Consider the following 14,402-nt stretch of genomic DNA (forward strand, 5'->3'; position numbering starts at 1 on the left):
GTAAAAAAGTAAGCCAGTGTTTGTTTTGATTCTAGATAGGTAACCTTGAAAAACACAAAAACACAGTAATACAGTGAGGAAAAAAGGAGGAAGAAGGAAGAAAGCAGAAAGAACAAACAAGAAAAAATAAAAGAGAAAAAAGATTAAAAGAAAAAAAGAACAAATAGAACAGGGAAAAGAAAAAAGAAAAGAGCAAAAAGACAGCAACCCAACAGGTTCAAAACCACTGAATATGCATGTTCAGGTATCTGCTTGAAAAACACACTAGAGTTACAAAGCTATGGTACCTTCATTCACTGCATTGCAAAGTAAAATGGCTCAGCTTGAATAATTTTGATTCTTGATAGCCAGGTGATTATTTCATGAAAGGTGCTAACACCCTATCTGCCCACAGTGTAATGATCAAATAGGTGAGGTGAGGAAAGCAAGACTGGTCATCCACCCCGATAAAGCCAAGGAATTCTAGATTGCATCGGCTGAGAATCCATTTTCCTTTGGATTATGGCTTTTCCTAAGTCTTAAGGGTAATACACACCTTTTAAAAACAAAAGCAGACTCAATTAAAAGTATGTGATATACAGTGTTCAGATTCCAAGGTTAGAAAAACACATTTTAAAAGCACAACATTATTATAATTTACTATTATAGAGTATCAGCCAAGGAAAATATTTCTGTCTTCAGAAAAATCTGAAATTCCCAGTAGGGTGGGACACATCTGACATTCCTAGTGGTTTTCTGTCTTGTTTGGAGCACCATGTGATTCACAGCTAAAGGGCAGACATGCTTGCTACTGAAGAATTGCAGTCACCTCGGAGAAATGCGTGGCATAGAGCATTTCATAGTTCACCTGGAACAGAAATGCATAGGCAAACAAAAGAAGGGAGAAGAGGTAATTTACTCTGGATTATACCTATTGGTGTGATGTCATTGTTACTTGTTAAGCTCACTTTGTACTGAAGCCTTTGCACCATATTGGTAACAACGCAGTATTAAATATGGCAAGGCAGCTGCACCATTCTTTTATGTCAAAGAACCAAAATAATGGGACTTGCATTAACTATGGTCTCACAATTCTGCAATAAGATATACTTTTTACTGCTCCAAAGCCAGGAAGACTTTATTTTTTGATCTTTCACGAAAACTACAGTGATAAGCAAGCACCCATACTAGGGAAGGAAAATAGAGCTGATTGTATAAAGCTTTCATCCTTTTCATCACACACATGTCGTCCTTCTTCTTCCCCCAGAGTCTGGTGGGCTGCCAGGAGCCGTGAAATCTCTGAGCCTGGGTGCAGGAGAATAAATGGATCATGAGGAAGCGACTGAGAAAGGAAGCTACAGTGATTATTACATGAGTTAAGAAAGATACAGCCATGGGCTTTCCAACAGGTCCTTTTCCTCCTCCATTGCTACCCATGCATTCCATCACACAAAAGCCTGATCTTTCAAAATTTGGGGCCTACCAACACTTGAATCTGTTTCCACTTTAACATCTTGGAGGCAAGCATGAAACAAACACAAGGCCAGAGATTCATTATGTGCATGAAGTCCAGTAATGTGATCCTCTCCAGTAATATGATTTGGTTCTTTTACAGTGAGGAGATTTCATACCTTCACCTCATCCTGCAAAAGGTATGAATGACAGCCTGTTGTCAAGGTCTTAATCTCTAGCAACCCATATCAAATGTAATGTGGCTATACACTTGATTCCAAGGCCACACAGGAAGCTGTGCAAAAAATAGGTATCTGACAACTCCAAAATGCTAAACAAAGAAACCATCCCATGCTGCAAATTTTTTGGCTATGATTATACTGGTGGAACTAGGATAGTGATGATCAACTGCCAAAATTACCCTGTATGCTTTTCCTCTACTGAGAAAAATACATAATAATCCATAAGACCATTGTTCAATCAGTATAAATCACAAACAAACGAGGCACTTTTTGCTGTTCAAGTAACATGAAAGGGGAGTCAAGGGTGTTTTCTTCCCTTTCTCATATGTATGAAGTGAGTATTTAATGGATCAGCTCATAGTCTGAAGAGTCCAAAGCATCTCCTCTAAGGAACTCAGCATCTTCACCTTTAGAAAGCTTTGGTGAGGCATTGAGGCATCTTCTGTTTCTGTTAAAGTCTATGGGAAATTTGCACTTGACTTCAGACTGAAGCAGAAGTTGATCCTTAGTGTATAATTCACAGAAATTTAGAGAATACTAAGAAGTAATGGGGAAAGAGCATGAGCACTAAGAAAACAAAGAGAATTATTATTTTATTTTTAGCTCTTTTTTAAATTAGAAGTCCATTAAGCAAGCAGAGTAAAATGTCAGATACTGGAGCCAGAGCAAAGACAAGCAATAAAAACAGGTGGTATTTTGACCGTTTGATACCTCATATGATATATTCTGACTATCATCGTATTTACAGGTTGTTTCTGTATGTGAACATGGAAAGGCAAAGTGCGTAACTGATTCTCACTTGTCCCCTACAAGGCGAGCTGTTCAAGATGGATGGAGAAACATAATATTCTCAATGACACAATGAAAAAACAACCTTTTCCTTTCTTAGTGTTGGGCCTGTACAAAGAGTTAATTGATGTCATGTGTTGCCTCATAGAAAGCCTGGCAACTGCACAGCTTCATGCAGTTTGTGAAGTAAGCACCACCATCAAAATTTCACAGAAAGGGAAATGGAGGCAAAGACAGCAAGTGTCTGGTCCTAAATCACTCAGCGTGTCAGTGTCAAGTGCATGACTGGGGACATGGTAACAACCCCCCAAGGCCTGAGCCAGCCTCACGCTGCTCTTCCAGGAATCCCCTTTCCACACAAGCCAGCTGGCTGAGAGACCAAGGCAGCAGAGCTGCAAATAATAAACAAACCAGGAGGGATGGGACCAAGCTTCCAATGGCAAATACCTCCAGGATTTCAGCTCTTGTCAGCAAGCATATATCCCAACACAGACATTACTGTCAGCAATAATATAATGTTATTGTCTCTGATCCCCACTGGAAAGAAGAGTGTATAGGAAAACCAGTTTAATGGGCAGTGATGATTAACTTTGTCATGCCTGAACCCCCTCCTCTGCATGGCCCAGTGCTACCTCTCCATCCTTCTCCTGCTGCTCCCTGGATAGTCATAGCTCATGTGGCAGCAACAGTGGGGGAGAGGGGAAGATCTCAGGTCCTGACATGTTGTTACTCATCACCTGTGAGCCAGAGGGTTGCAATCACTGTTACTAGCTCTGTGCTGTCAAGATGTGATTTAATAGATAATAGTTGGGAGAGCTGAAAATAAAAATAGAGTAAGTTCTTTAACTTTATCTAACCTCTCTAACTTACCATTGCATTTCTTTATGTCCTGAAAGTGTACAACAGGAATTTTTAACCCTGAGATGAAAAGTAGTTCCTTGGTTTGCATAGGATACTTTAACTTCTGGAGGTTTTTTGATTGGTTGGTTGGTTTTTATGGTGTTTTGTTGATTTTTTTTTTTTACGATAGTGGTCATGGTGCCTGAGCCCTGCTAGAACATTTACTCTGGCTTCTTACTAGCCAGTGATGCTGTCAGGCTGTACCATCCTTATATAAAGTACATAAATGATGAGTCAAACAGTTGCATTTCAATCCATTATCATTAAAATAGTGGGTCTGGAGAAGCAGGAATCAGACCTTCTATTTATGCTTTTTACTTCATTTGATACACAAGAACCCATACACAGGTCTTATATAGACATGAAGTAGATAAGAATAATAATTCAATTCCACCTCTTCCCAAAAAGTGACCTAATTTACTTCTCTTTCCACCTTTAACAGGGAAACAATATATCCAAACTGGAAAAGCAGTTCAACAAATACTGACTCGACATGGAAAGACTAACCTGTATTCTCCTACCCAAGGGCCAGTGAAAATTTCACATCCTGGAGGCTAAGAAGCTTCAGACAAAGGGAAAAAGCTGGAGGTTTGGTTCCATTCCCAGCCAAGCAGCCCCACCTCTCCTGAGCCAGGACATCTCTGGTTTGGGATCGTTCCTGGCCACACTGGATAAAAGAGAGAGATCAGGCTCTCAGAAATGTTTCCTAAGCCGTGTTCACCTTTGGGAGAAAATCGGTGCCTAACATTGTCTCGGGTGGCTTGAGCCAAAGCTTTTTGAAGTCAGTGGAAAGATTCCTGCTGACCTTAGTGCTTTTTGGGCTGCAACTCCATGTAAAGTGTGGAGCACTTTGACCATGGTTGTTACTTGGGAAGTGGGATGTCATATTTTGCATCAAATTCGGGTTTAGGCTACACCCCACACAGAACATATTGCAATAGTTAGCTAGTATTTACTGGGGGAGGATCACACCAGCTAGTGTTGCACTGGAAAGAACATGCAAAGTCGTAAAACAGTTCTATTATACAAGTGTCCCACAGCGACGAGGAGTCCAGTAAGGCCTGAAAGAAAGATACCAACAATCATAAAGGGCAGGTATAACTTTGCATCAGTTGTCTACACCTCCTTCTCTTCTACTCCTTGCTAGCTGACAGAGTAGGCCAGGTCACCAGAAGGCTGGACTTCCAGCATCCTCCTACACATCATTATATCCCAATCACACTCAAACTTGTAGTATCCTGCATGAAAAAAAAAGTGACTAGCCACCCAAACAACCGAATAATCTTGCCCCTCCAAATATCAGACAAACACAACAGTGCCATTTCCAAGCGTGCCTTATACAGGTGGCACTTTCTCTTTCTCTTAATTGTATTATCCTTACCATTCATTATCCAGTGGTATTTAGCTCTCTGAAAAGCCTGTTTCTACATCTGTCACTAGAGACCTGTGTCTGCACACCTGCATAAATATTGGCACGTTCAAACCCTTCTGCTGTAAATCTCTTGGGGCTGATATGTTAAGATTTATTCCAACCCCACTGATGTGTTCAGAAATTATGCCATCTGAATTAATGCCTTCACATTAAAGCAGTGGTGACATGACAGCAAATTCAGGCCTCTGACTCTTTTAAAGTATCCATGATACTTTATATCCATGTGCAGTGTAGCTAAAATGAAGAGATAAAGAGTCCATAGGAGCAACGAAGTAAGTTTCATAGAACTATTTCCTCCTTCAGGTCCTTGAAAATCATTGTGTGTCATTACTGGAGTTGTTCAAGGAAGGCTAGCATGAATGCTAGTGGAAAGTGTGTTAAGAAACAAAAGACATAGATTTTAACTAGCTGTCTCCTGAAGGAGTAAAACACCCCTAAGTTGCAACATAAGCAAAAATGGAGAACAGGCCTGAGGTTTTACAGGAAGAAAAGCAATCTGGAAGAGAAGGAGGGAGAACAAGTCTTGCCTGCTAGCGATAACAGTTTTAATAGAGGTGCAGCATTAGATCTTCTGGGGAACTTCTTGGCCCCCTTATTTTATTACTAATTGTGTTTTGAAACAGCCATTTATAGAAGAGATCCACACTGCACATTGTCAATTACTAACATATGTCCCACACTTGGCAAACAAGGCAACTTGGGAATGACATTTTGTGAATAATCAACACCATCACCAAAAAGTGCCTACGTCTCTGCTTTGGGCTTTATAATACATTTTTCCCCAAACAAGATAGCTTTCTCACGACAGTGCCAAATGGAACATATTAAGCTTTAATGATGGCTGAGAACATCGTGCACCGGAGATGCAGGGACAGGGCTGTGAGAGCGCGTCTCGGACCTTAGGACAAACAGCTGCCTGTGTAACCAGCCACAGACGCTGCTCCACACAAAGGGGCCTCAGGGCATTGCTACAGTACAAATAATGCACTGAAACAGCAAGCTTTGGCAAACCAAATCTGAGGTTTTGCAAAGATCTGGGAGTCCATCACAAAACACTCAGCAAGATGCAATCCTCAGAGCAAGCAGCAAAAACTGCAGACAACAAGGATAAGATAGGACACAGAAATGGTCAGCTTATTGCAATAATATGTATGGTCCACTAAAGAATCCCAAACAGACAGACGAGTGTTGCATACACATGTGGTATGTGTCTGAGGCAGGAAACAAGTGAGGAAACACATTCGAAATATCTGCCTAGCTTTTCCGTCAAAATAAACATGCCGATATAGATGGGCACTACGCTGATATAGAGAGGACAGGAGCTGTGCAGCCCTGTGGTCCCACTGCCTACTCTGAAAATCAGAGCAGTGCAGCAGGTAGTGCCAATGCAGGATACACTCTGACCACTAACTTCTGCCCACCTGTTCCCAGCAAAGCCACCCTCAAGCCCATGGTACTTTGATGGGATTTTTCCAGTAGCCAAGGGCTGTAGATAGACCTCTCATCTGTATAACTCTCATTGGTACAAAGAAGAACACGAGTGTGAAAAATGTGGCCCGGCTATAATCAAACCACTCATTTCAGGGTTAGCTGGTGGAGAGCCTGGGACAGCTACTCTGGAGCAGGAAATACTCCAGATTATGTGATTTACGTTTGGCCTTATCAGGCATTTCACTGATATTTCATTCATCAAAGCCCAACAGGATGGCCAAGTATCTGCCAGACTGTGAAGTCCCACTGTGAGAAAGCACATAGCTTGGAGAAGGGGTTAGCTCCATGGGAGCAGCATGCAGGCATGTTGAGTACTGTCACTCATGGGGAGGAGAAGCACAGATTTCAGGTGTTTGGGAAACAGTGAATACGGTGATAATGATGAACATTTACCTCAAGTGCTAAGGGTTATGGTTGGGCTTTACCTCATTTAATTTTTAGGCTTCCAAAAGTTGGCTTTCTAGTCCACATTCATTGTTCAGGCTCTCTCTATAGAAACTCCTAGAGGGTGATTCAGCTTTGAGAGCTCAGACTGCCCAGCTCTCTCCAGGGACTCTAAGAAAACTCAGACAAATGCCTCTGGGTGTTTTTTCACAGCTCTTGCATGTGGAAGAAGGCAGGTCTGGTCTGTCTTTTCCTTCTCTCATGCTCTTCCACCCTTTCAGGGAACCTCCTGGTGCTGCCCCAACCTCCCCTGGGGCAGCTCCGTGCTTATTAGACACTTTCCTGAGCCTGTTTTAGTCTTTTGCTGGGTTAGTCATCTGCCAAATTTTTTAATTAAATCATCTGAAGTAGGGTCCCATGAGTTCGCGTGAAGAAAGCAGTGGGAGCTGACAGCTAGGAGACAGCAAGGGAGGTGAGAGATGATTGGGGGTGGTGGGGTGGTGGGAAGGGGCTCTATTCCAGTGGCAATGGGATGCCAAAATGGCTCACTGCTTCCCATGGGGCTGCAGCCCCAAAAAGGACACCTATCTCCAAGACAGTGAATGGTAGATAACATGAATCCCAGCCTTTGGTAGGGAAAGAGAAAGACCAACACTGAAAATGAAGTTGTGACACTTTCATCCTCTGTTTAATCCTGTAATTATCATAGACTGTACACTTGCCTTGAGGATGTAAGCCAGTGACGGTATTGATGAAATACACAGCTACCAGGTCCCTCAGCAGTGACCTCCATGGAGAGGAACAGACACTCAGCAGCAACCCTACATGTCATGAGGGAAACCTTGCCCCCAGTAGTCACATGTACCACAGCCCTTTTCAGCCTTTATACAAGTGGACTCATTCTCCCCCTGTCTCTCACATCCTTCTTGCTGCTTCAGAGACACTTGTTTTAGGCTGTTTTGGTTTTAGGTGTACATCAGCAATCTTTTACCTGAGAGAAGAGCAGACTGATGAGTCCTCGCTCAGTGACAGTGGTCCCATGAAGAATGGCTGAGCAGGTCCCAGTGCTGAAACAGGGGCTCATTCTGGTTGGAAAGAAACAGTCTTGGCTTTTAAAAAGTAATTGATTCCTACCAGATTGCATCCTGTGGTTAAGGGTGAGCTCCTGGCACACACCATCCCTCCTGCTGGGGATGGGGATCCTGCGGTGACTTTCCCACACAGACCTTGAGCCCATGGACCAATTATTTCCACAGAGCAAAGTGAATGGCACATTTCACTAATGCAGTATTTCACTGTGTTATATGTCTCCCAAAATAATTTTCAAAGAGAAAAAGTATATTCCTCTGAAAAGTTCAGGATTCACAAATGACTTCAGTTCCCACAGATTTAAATAAAAATAGCACTCCCTCTTCTAAAGCTTCTCTGTTTTTGTATGAAATGAGGGCCCTCCACCCTTGCTCATGTGAGGACTGCTGGTAGCTTAAAAGGTCTTGCTTTGGTGGGAAGAAGATGGACCATGATCAAAGGACCACAGACTGAAGCACTGCTGAAATCTACTTAGTCAAAATATGTTGAATTCATTTCCTCCAGCCACCCCTTTAAATCACTTGCTTTCCTATTTTATCAAGATTCCCAATAGTTCAAAACCAGAAAGATCCCTGTAGACACTCAATTTATTTCACACTGTTTTCAGCTGTTTTCTCTCCATTTCCTGGTCTGTGCCTCCTCCTTTGAGCTTTTATTCCTCCTCTCTGGAAGCACACTGTTTCCACCACTGCTGTAGGTATAGCTCTTCATATCTAAATCTATTCTCCTTTTTACACCACGTAAAAGTTGCACATAAACTGCAGAAAAAAACAGAGGGGTGGAAAACCTGGTACTGTGCATGGCATCAAAGGGCTTTGAGAGCAAAGCTCAAAGGACAATTCTTAATAATCCACCTGTGACCATTTTTCTAAATTCTTATACACTCTGGTGTGAAATTACTGTGTTTTATTGTGTTACACTTAACACTTCAACTCTGGCCTTTGGTATTAATGAGAATGTCCTTCAACTATAGCTGCTTTTTGCTCCTTTTCTTTGATTCATTAGTTGTTTACTGCAGGCTATTAACAACCCTAGAACTAGCTTTAATCCACAGCCAGAGTCTTTAAATATAATACATCATCAACAGGTAATTATTCACTTTGAAGTTTTTCCTCCTTTTTATTTAGCCCTGTGAGTTGATATCTGGAGCTTTAAAGTATGGTAACAGAGTACTTCCATCAAAGCACCAAAATTAGTGATGCAAATGTCAAGAAGTTAATTTGTGTTCTTTAAACACAAGGATGGTCAGTCTTCCTTCTCTCTTTCTTTTCTTTTCTTTTCTTTTCTTTTCTTTTCTTTTCTTTTCTTTTCTTTTCTTTTCTTTTCTTTTCTTTTCTTTTCTTTTCTTTCTTTCTTTCTTTCTTTCTTTCTTTCTTTCTTTCTTTCTTTCTTTCTTTCTTTCTTTCTTTCTTTCTTTCTTTCTTTCTTTCTTTCCTTCTTTCTTTCTTTCCTTCTTTCCTTCTTTCCTTCTTTCCTTCTTTCTTTCCCTCTTTCCTTCTTTCCTTCTTTCCCTCTTTCCCTCTTTCCCTCTTTCCTTCTTTCTTTCCTTCTTTCTTTCCTTCTTTCTTTCCTTCTTTCTTTCCTTCTTTCCTTCTTTCCTTCTTTCTTTCCCTCTTTCCCTCTTTCCCTCTTTCCCTCTTTCTTTCCCTCTTTCTTTCCCTCTTTTCCTCTTTCTCTCCCTCTTTCTTTCCCTCTTTCTTTTGTGTCTCTCTCTCACTCTTCTTCCCACCCCCTGCTTCTTTAATGTTAAACTCCTGTTACAGCTTTGGAAAGTTTTTGATGCTTTTGCAGCAGTGGTAGCTTAACAGTTTGTGCTTTAGAATTGGGTAACTGTACTAGAAATGCCCAGCACTATAACTTCACTAGAAGCCTTGGCCCTTTTCATCACGCTCTGTAGGATTTTACTTCAGTAGTCCTGCTAGAAGTCAGCTCAGAAATCCAAAGCTGTACATGAAAATTCTGGGTTAGCGTCTCTAAACAAACATATGCGTAAGCATGAGTTCGTGTTCTTCTGTCGTGCTCGAGGATCTGTGAACATCCTCAGAAATAATTTCTGAAGAACAGCTTGCATTTATTGAGATAGAGAGTGCAACCTCCTCTGGTTATCCATATGTCTCTCATTATGTGCCTTTGGGGTGCTCTGACATGTGGCTTCTAGAAAAGGTGGCACTGGGCATGTGGATTTTTTTTTTATTATTTCCTTGCACAATTGCATTTCTTTCAGTTCACAGGCAGCAATAATCGCACACACAACACATAACAGGCAGACTGCTGCTCTCCCAACTCCCAATTACCAGCAGAATGAGTGCCATGACTAAGACAGTCAGTGTGTGGACCTAACTGCATCATGACAGCGTCCCTAGAAAGCACTGAAAGCAAAGAGCATCTTCTCCACTTATAGTTGAAGAAGCTAAGCTTCAGCCTCATTTCAATCAGGCTTCCATTGGTAAGATGGTAAGTAAATCACGGAAGAAACATTATGCCCCACAGGTCAGGCCACTGATACCACCACTGGCTGGCTCACCACAAGAGGAGTAAGCCAGCACGTGAATTCGGAGTGCTGGGATACGCTGTGCAACCCCAACCTCATGAAGGCAAGTCCAAGCGCACTCTGTCTTCTCCTGCTAAGTAATCTGCAACATCACAAGAGAAAATTCATGCACACTGAGGATTTTAAATTATGCAAATTACGCATATAATGAACAATATCCTTGCTTTGGGGGAAGATCTAAAAGCTTCTCCAAAGGGAAAAGTCACAGCTAAAAAACCTTTATCTTTACAAGCATCATAAAAAAGATTGTAAGCTGTATACACTACAGAGGCACTGCCTTCACACCCCCCCGTCTCTGTGATTTCTTTAGATTGAAGAAACCTGTTGGCTTGAGTTCTAAAACCCCAGATAAAAGCTTTGATTTGTTAATTAAATTTTTACTGCTATCTGCATTTGATATCTCAGTCAAATTGTATCCGCTTGCAACAACAGAAAAAGTCACATCAAAGGAGAGCTCCACCCCCATGACCTGTAATTACAGAATTTACTGCTGGGTGACACTGGCTGTAAGATGCACCTGCCAGGCAACGTGGCATACTATCTACACCTAAAACAAAGCCATTTCATTCAACCAGGGTGAGCCAGCACATGCCAAACAAAAGGGCTATGTTTTGTCAGGAGCTGGCCTAGTGTATTGCTTGTCCTGAGACAGACAGGAGCTTCTGAAAATAAGGGACGGGGGTGTCTGTTATCACACTAAATTGTGGATAAGGGTGAGATCCCACAGAGAAAGGCAGAACTAGGAGAAAAAGGAAGAGAAATGAGGATGGGATGATAAAGGAAATTAAAAAGAAAAAGAAGAAAAAGAAAATTAAAATCCATCCTAGTGATTAAAACAAAAAAAAAAAAAAAAAAAGAAAAAAAGCTACTCTTGGACAAAACACTGACAAAATACTAGGAAACATAAGGAAGGAAAAAGATGTCTTAGGAGAGAAAAATACAGAGGAAAACAGACTAGGAAGCATGCATATATACTAGTATATCTGCTGGAATAAAACTTTCCCAAACTTTTTGGGCTTTTTTGAACAAAAGAGGCTCTGATTTTCTGATTTTTTTAATGACAGAGAGAGAAACAGAGAAACTAAAATTGCTTTCTTGACTTACTTCAGTGTGAGTCTGGCCTCACTGTAACCAGGGAGAAGTTTGCTGTTGACTTCAGTGGGCCCAAGATTTTGCACCTTGCATCCCTTTGGCCTCAGTGAACACTGTCTAAACAACGTTGCTGAGAAGCATGGGGTGAGGTGTACAACGGGATAAAGGGTCTGTAGACATCAAAGGTTTTCTCTGTTTTCATTGGAACTTCAAAACACTGTTGAAATATTTACAAAACCCAAGTGACGTGATGTCTCTGAAAGCTTGGATGAAAAGCACCCGCTACAGCAACCTGGGTTTTCAAACTAGGAGTGCCACCAGGGCATCCCTTACGGTGCTGTGCTGCAAAACTGGGCATTACCCTTTTCTCCAGTAGACTATCCCTGTATTGTGCTATAGGAGCCATCTTCAGTGGCATTTTCACTGACACAGTGTGGCTTTCCTTGGTTAGTTATAGCAGGAGCACAGTCCCAGCTAAGGACAGGGCCTGCTTAGCTCCCACCATTAGCCTCAATCTTTTCAACACTGCTTCGGAAATGACAGCCCAGCCCTGCCAGGACCGTAGGCTGTCTGGGTTTTGTCACTGTGCCCAGGAAAACAAGGAGCAACCTGGGAAAACTGCCAGGGGTAAGAGGGGAAATAAGCACACAGGGGGTTTGGGTCTCCCAGCATCACAAAACAGGTTGGGGCTAAGCTGAGGCTAGAAACCAGCGCTAACTCCTGGTCCCTGTTCACTGGCCAGCGTATTTCTGGTGTTGCTCAATACTTTGATTTAACCATGGGAAGACGGGGAGGCAGGCTACAGGCAGAGGTCCAGTCTCCCCAGCCCCAGCCTGACTGCATTAAAGTCCTTCCTGACTACATGACTTCCAGCTCATCCCATCCTGAAGAAAAGCTGCCCCAAGAGCTACTTGCTCCTCCTAAGAGCAGAGAGGGCTTCCCGAAGGTAGGAGAGCAGCAGGAGGCTTTCGGAAGCACTCAGGTAAGCTTTGCTCCCGCTGGTTCCCTCTCATAGTAAAAGAGGTCAGCCTGGTCCGTGTTCCCTCCCTTCCTGCCCCTCACCCTCCCTGCAGCCCGGACCTTCAGATCTGATAACAAGCGTGGTTTGGGCTTTGGTTGGACGATGGTCAAAGTTTACTATTTTAAGAGGAAGGTGAGTATGAAACTCAAAACAAACGCCAGAGGTGCAAGACCAAAGTTAACATGAGACCAAAATCAGAGGATGAATTCAGCTGGCAGAATACAGCTCTTGTGTCTCAAATTGCTTAGGTTACATCAAATTCCCAGGCAGTAAGCAGCATGATACCCTGCTGCTGTGAATTCCTGCCGTCAGCAGCCTTCACACCATGGGTGATGGAGCCTTGAAGCTGGGAGGATTGACACTGACTGGGTCCTGGGAATTTCCCCAAAGCAGAAGACTTTGCACATGGGTGAGAAGTGACCTGCTATTCAAGCTGCTGATTTAGCATGACAATGAAGGCTCTGAAGCTGGACAGAGGGGCTGCTGCCCCAGCACAGCAGGGAGCCCAGGTGGGTTTGAGGACAAAGGCAAGTGAGATGCTGCCCAGGGAGGAAGGGAATCGAGCCAGCACACGGGATCACAGGAGCAGTCTTGGGGGGGGGAATGCACAGGTGTGAGATTAGGGACGCAGTGAAGCTGTTAAGGTATTTTGTTTTCAGGTGAAGCTGAAATACTTATTTTGTAGAAATAAGTATGCATTTGCTTTAGCTGGATTCAGCCTGAGGTCTTGAAGTGGGAGCAAAGCTTAAAAGCCCTGGAAAAAGGTGAGAGGGCTCACAAAAGTCTGACAAAATATTACCAAAGTACTCTCAAGTGTGTAATTTTGCAAAAGCAGTAAAGTATTTTTCATTTCCACAAAGACCTAAGGAGCAGAAACACAAACGTTGACTTTCCAAATATCAAGAGTAACATCAAAGGGCAGTCAATAACAGAGAGCATTAAAAGGCAATTTACCCAAATTATGTGGAGAGTCCTAGATCACATTTAACTGGACAGGTAAGAGCGGTCTTTCATTCCTAGAAGAGGCCACTCTGTAGCCACCCCCACAGGTGTCTGGGACTCTTGTGTGGAGGTGAAACAGAAACCATGTCTCTGCTCTCTTCATAAACCATGCCCAAGTGCAGATTTACTTTTGCTTTATGTGTGGGTCAAGTCAGTTACAACCAAGTTGTCTATAAGGGGCAAAGCCTAAGTTCGTACTGGATTCCTGCCGTCTGTCTCAGTTTCCATGCCAAGCAAGCCAATCTCCTTGCACCTGGAGCAAGCCAACATGTGGGCAACACTGAAGGCTCAGCACCTCAGAGTGATGCTGAGATCATAGCTAACAGAGCAGAGCCAGGCAGAAACACCAGAAACTGGAGTAAAATACACAGAGAGAGAAACTCCACAGCTGCTAGCTGGACATGGAAAAGAATTATATTTTGCCTGAATCGAAGCAAGGCAAAGGTGACCTGAGACTACCTTCCAGAGCTGTCAGTAGTCACACAACATTTAAAAAGCCACGTCTAAAGGAAATTAAAAGTGAGAGCTATTACACACTTTTAAAGTCATTCCAGTTCAGTTATGAAAATCTAACCACAGTCTATTTACCTAAAACCAGAGAGCTGTGATCCCTGTTTATCAAGTAAAACAAACACCTCGTATGGCAGGGGGAAATGACCCATGAATGCAGGTCTTTACAATCCTTCTCATTACAGTGAGATCAGAGTGTGCCATGTGTGCCTATCATTTTCTCGGTGCTTTTTCTTCTCCTTTTCCTGCTTTTTGTCAACGCTCCTGTCTTCCCGTCTGCTTTCTATTTACAGTTGTTATAGGGAGGGACAAAACCACACACCATTAGTTTGGAGGGGTACAGAAACAGGGATTAAAATGCAAATAAAAATTAGCCTGATGAATGGTTCTTTCCAATACACAAGTTTGCATGAAAACAGCATAAAGGATATACAATAGTGTAGGTGCATCAATTACATAGAGTTTTGA

General features: G+C 42.5%; 1 long non-coding RNA gene across 2 annotated transcripts; it reads right to left on the reverse strand.

Moving 5' to 3' along the window:
• Nucleotides 1–610: 610 nt before the first annotated feature.
• LOC142053937 (uncharacterized) lies at nt 611–11,703 on the reverse strand. 2 transcript variants are annotated; one of them, XR_012659382.1, is made up of 3 exons: nt 11,414–11,703; nt 7,661–7,754; nt 611–847 (listed from the first exon to the last, which is right to left on the reverse strand). It is a non-coding gene; the product is annotated as an uncharacterized LOC142053937 (long non-coding RNA). The 2 variants fall into 2 exon arrangements; XR_012659381.1 differs by lacking the exon at nt 611–847 and adding an exon at nt 1,024–1,284.
• Between the last annotated feature and the right edge of the window lie 2,699 nt (nt 11,704–14,402).

This window comes from Phalacrocorax aristotelis, chromosome 2, assembly GCF_949628215.1.
Source record: "Phalacrocorax aristotelis chromosome 2, bGulAri2.1, whole genome shotgun sequence".
Lineage (NCBI taxonomy): Eukaryota > Metazoa > Chordata > Aves > Suliformes > Phalacrocoracidae > Phalacrocorax > Phalacrocorax aristotelis.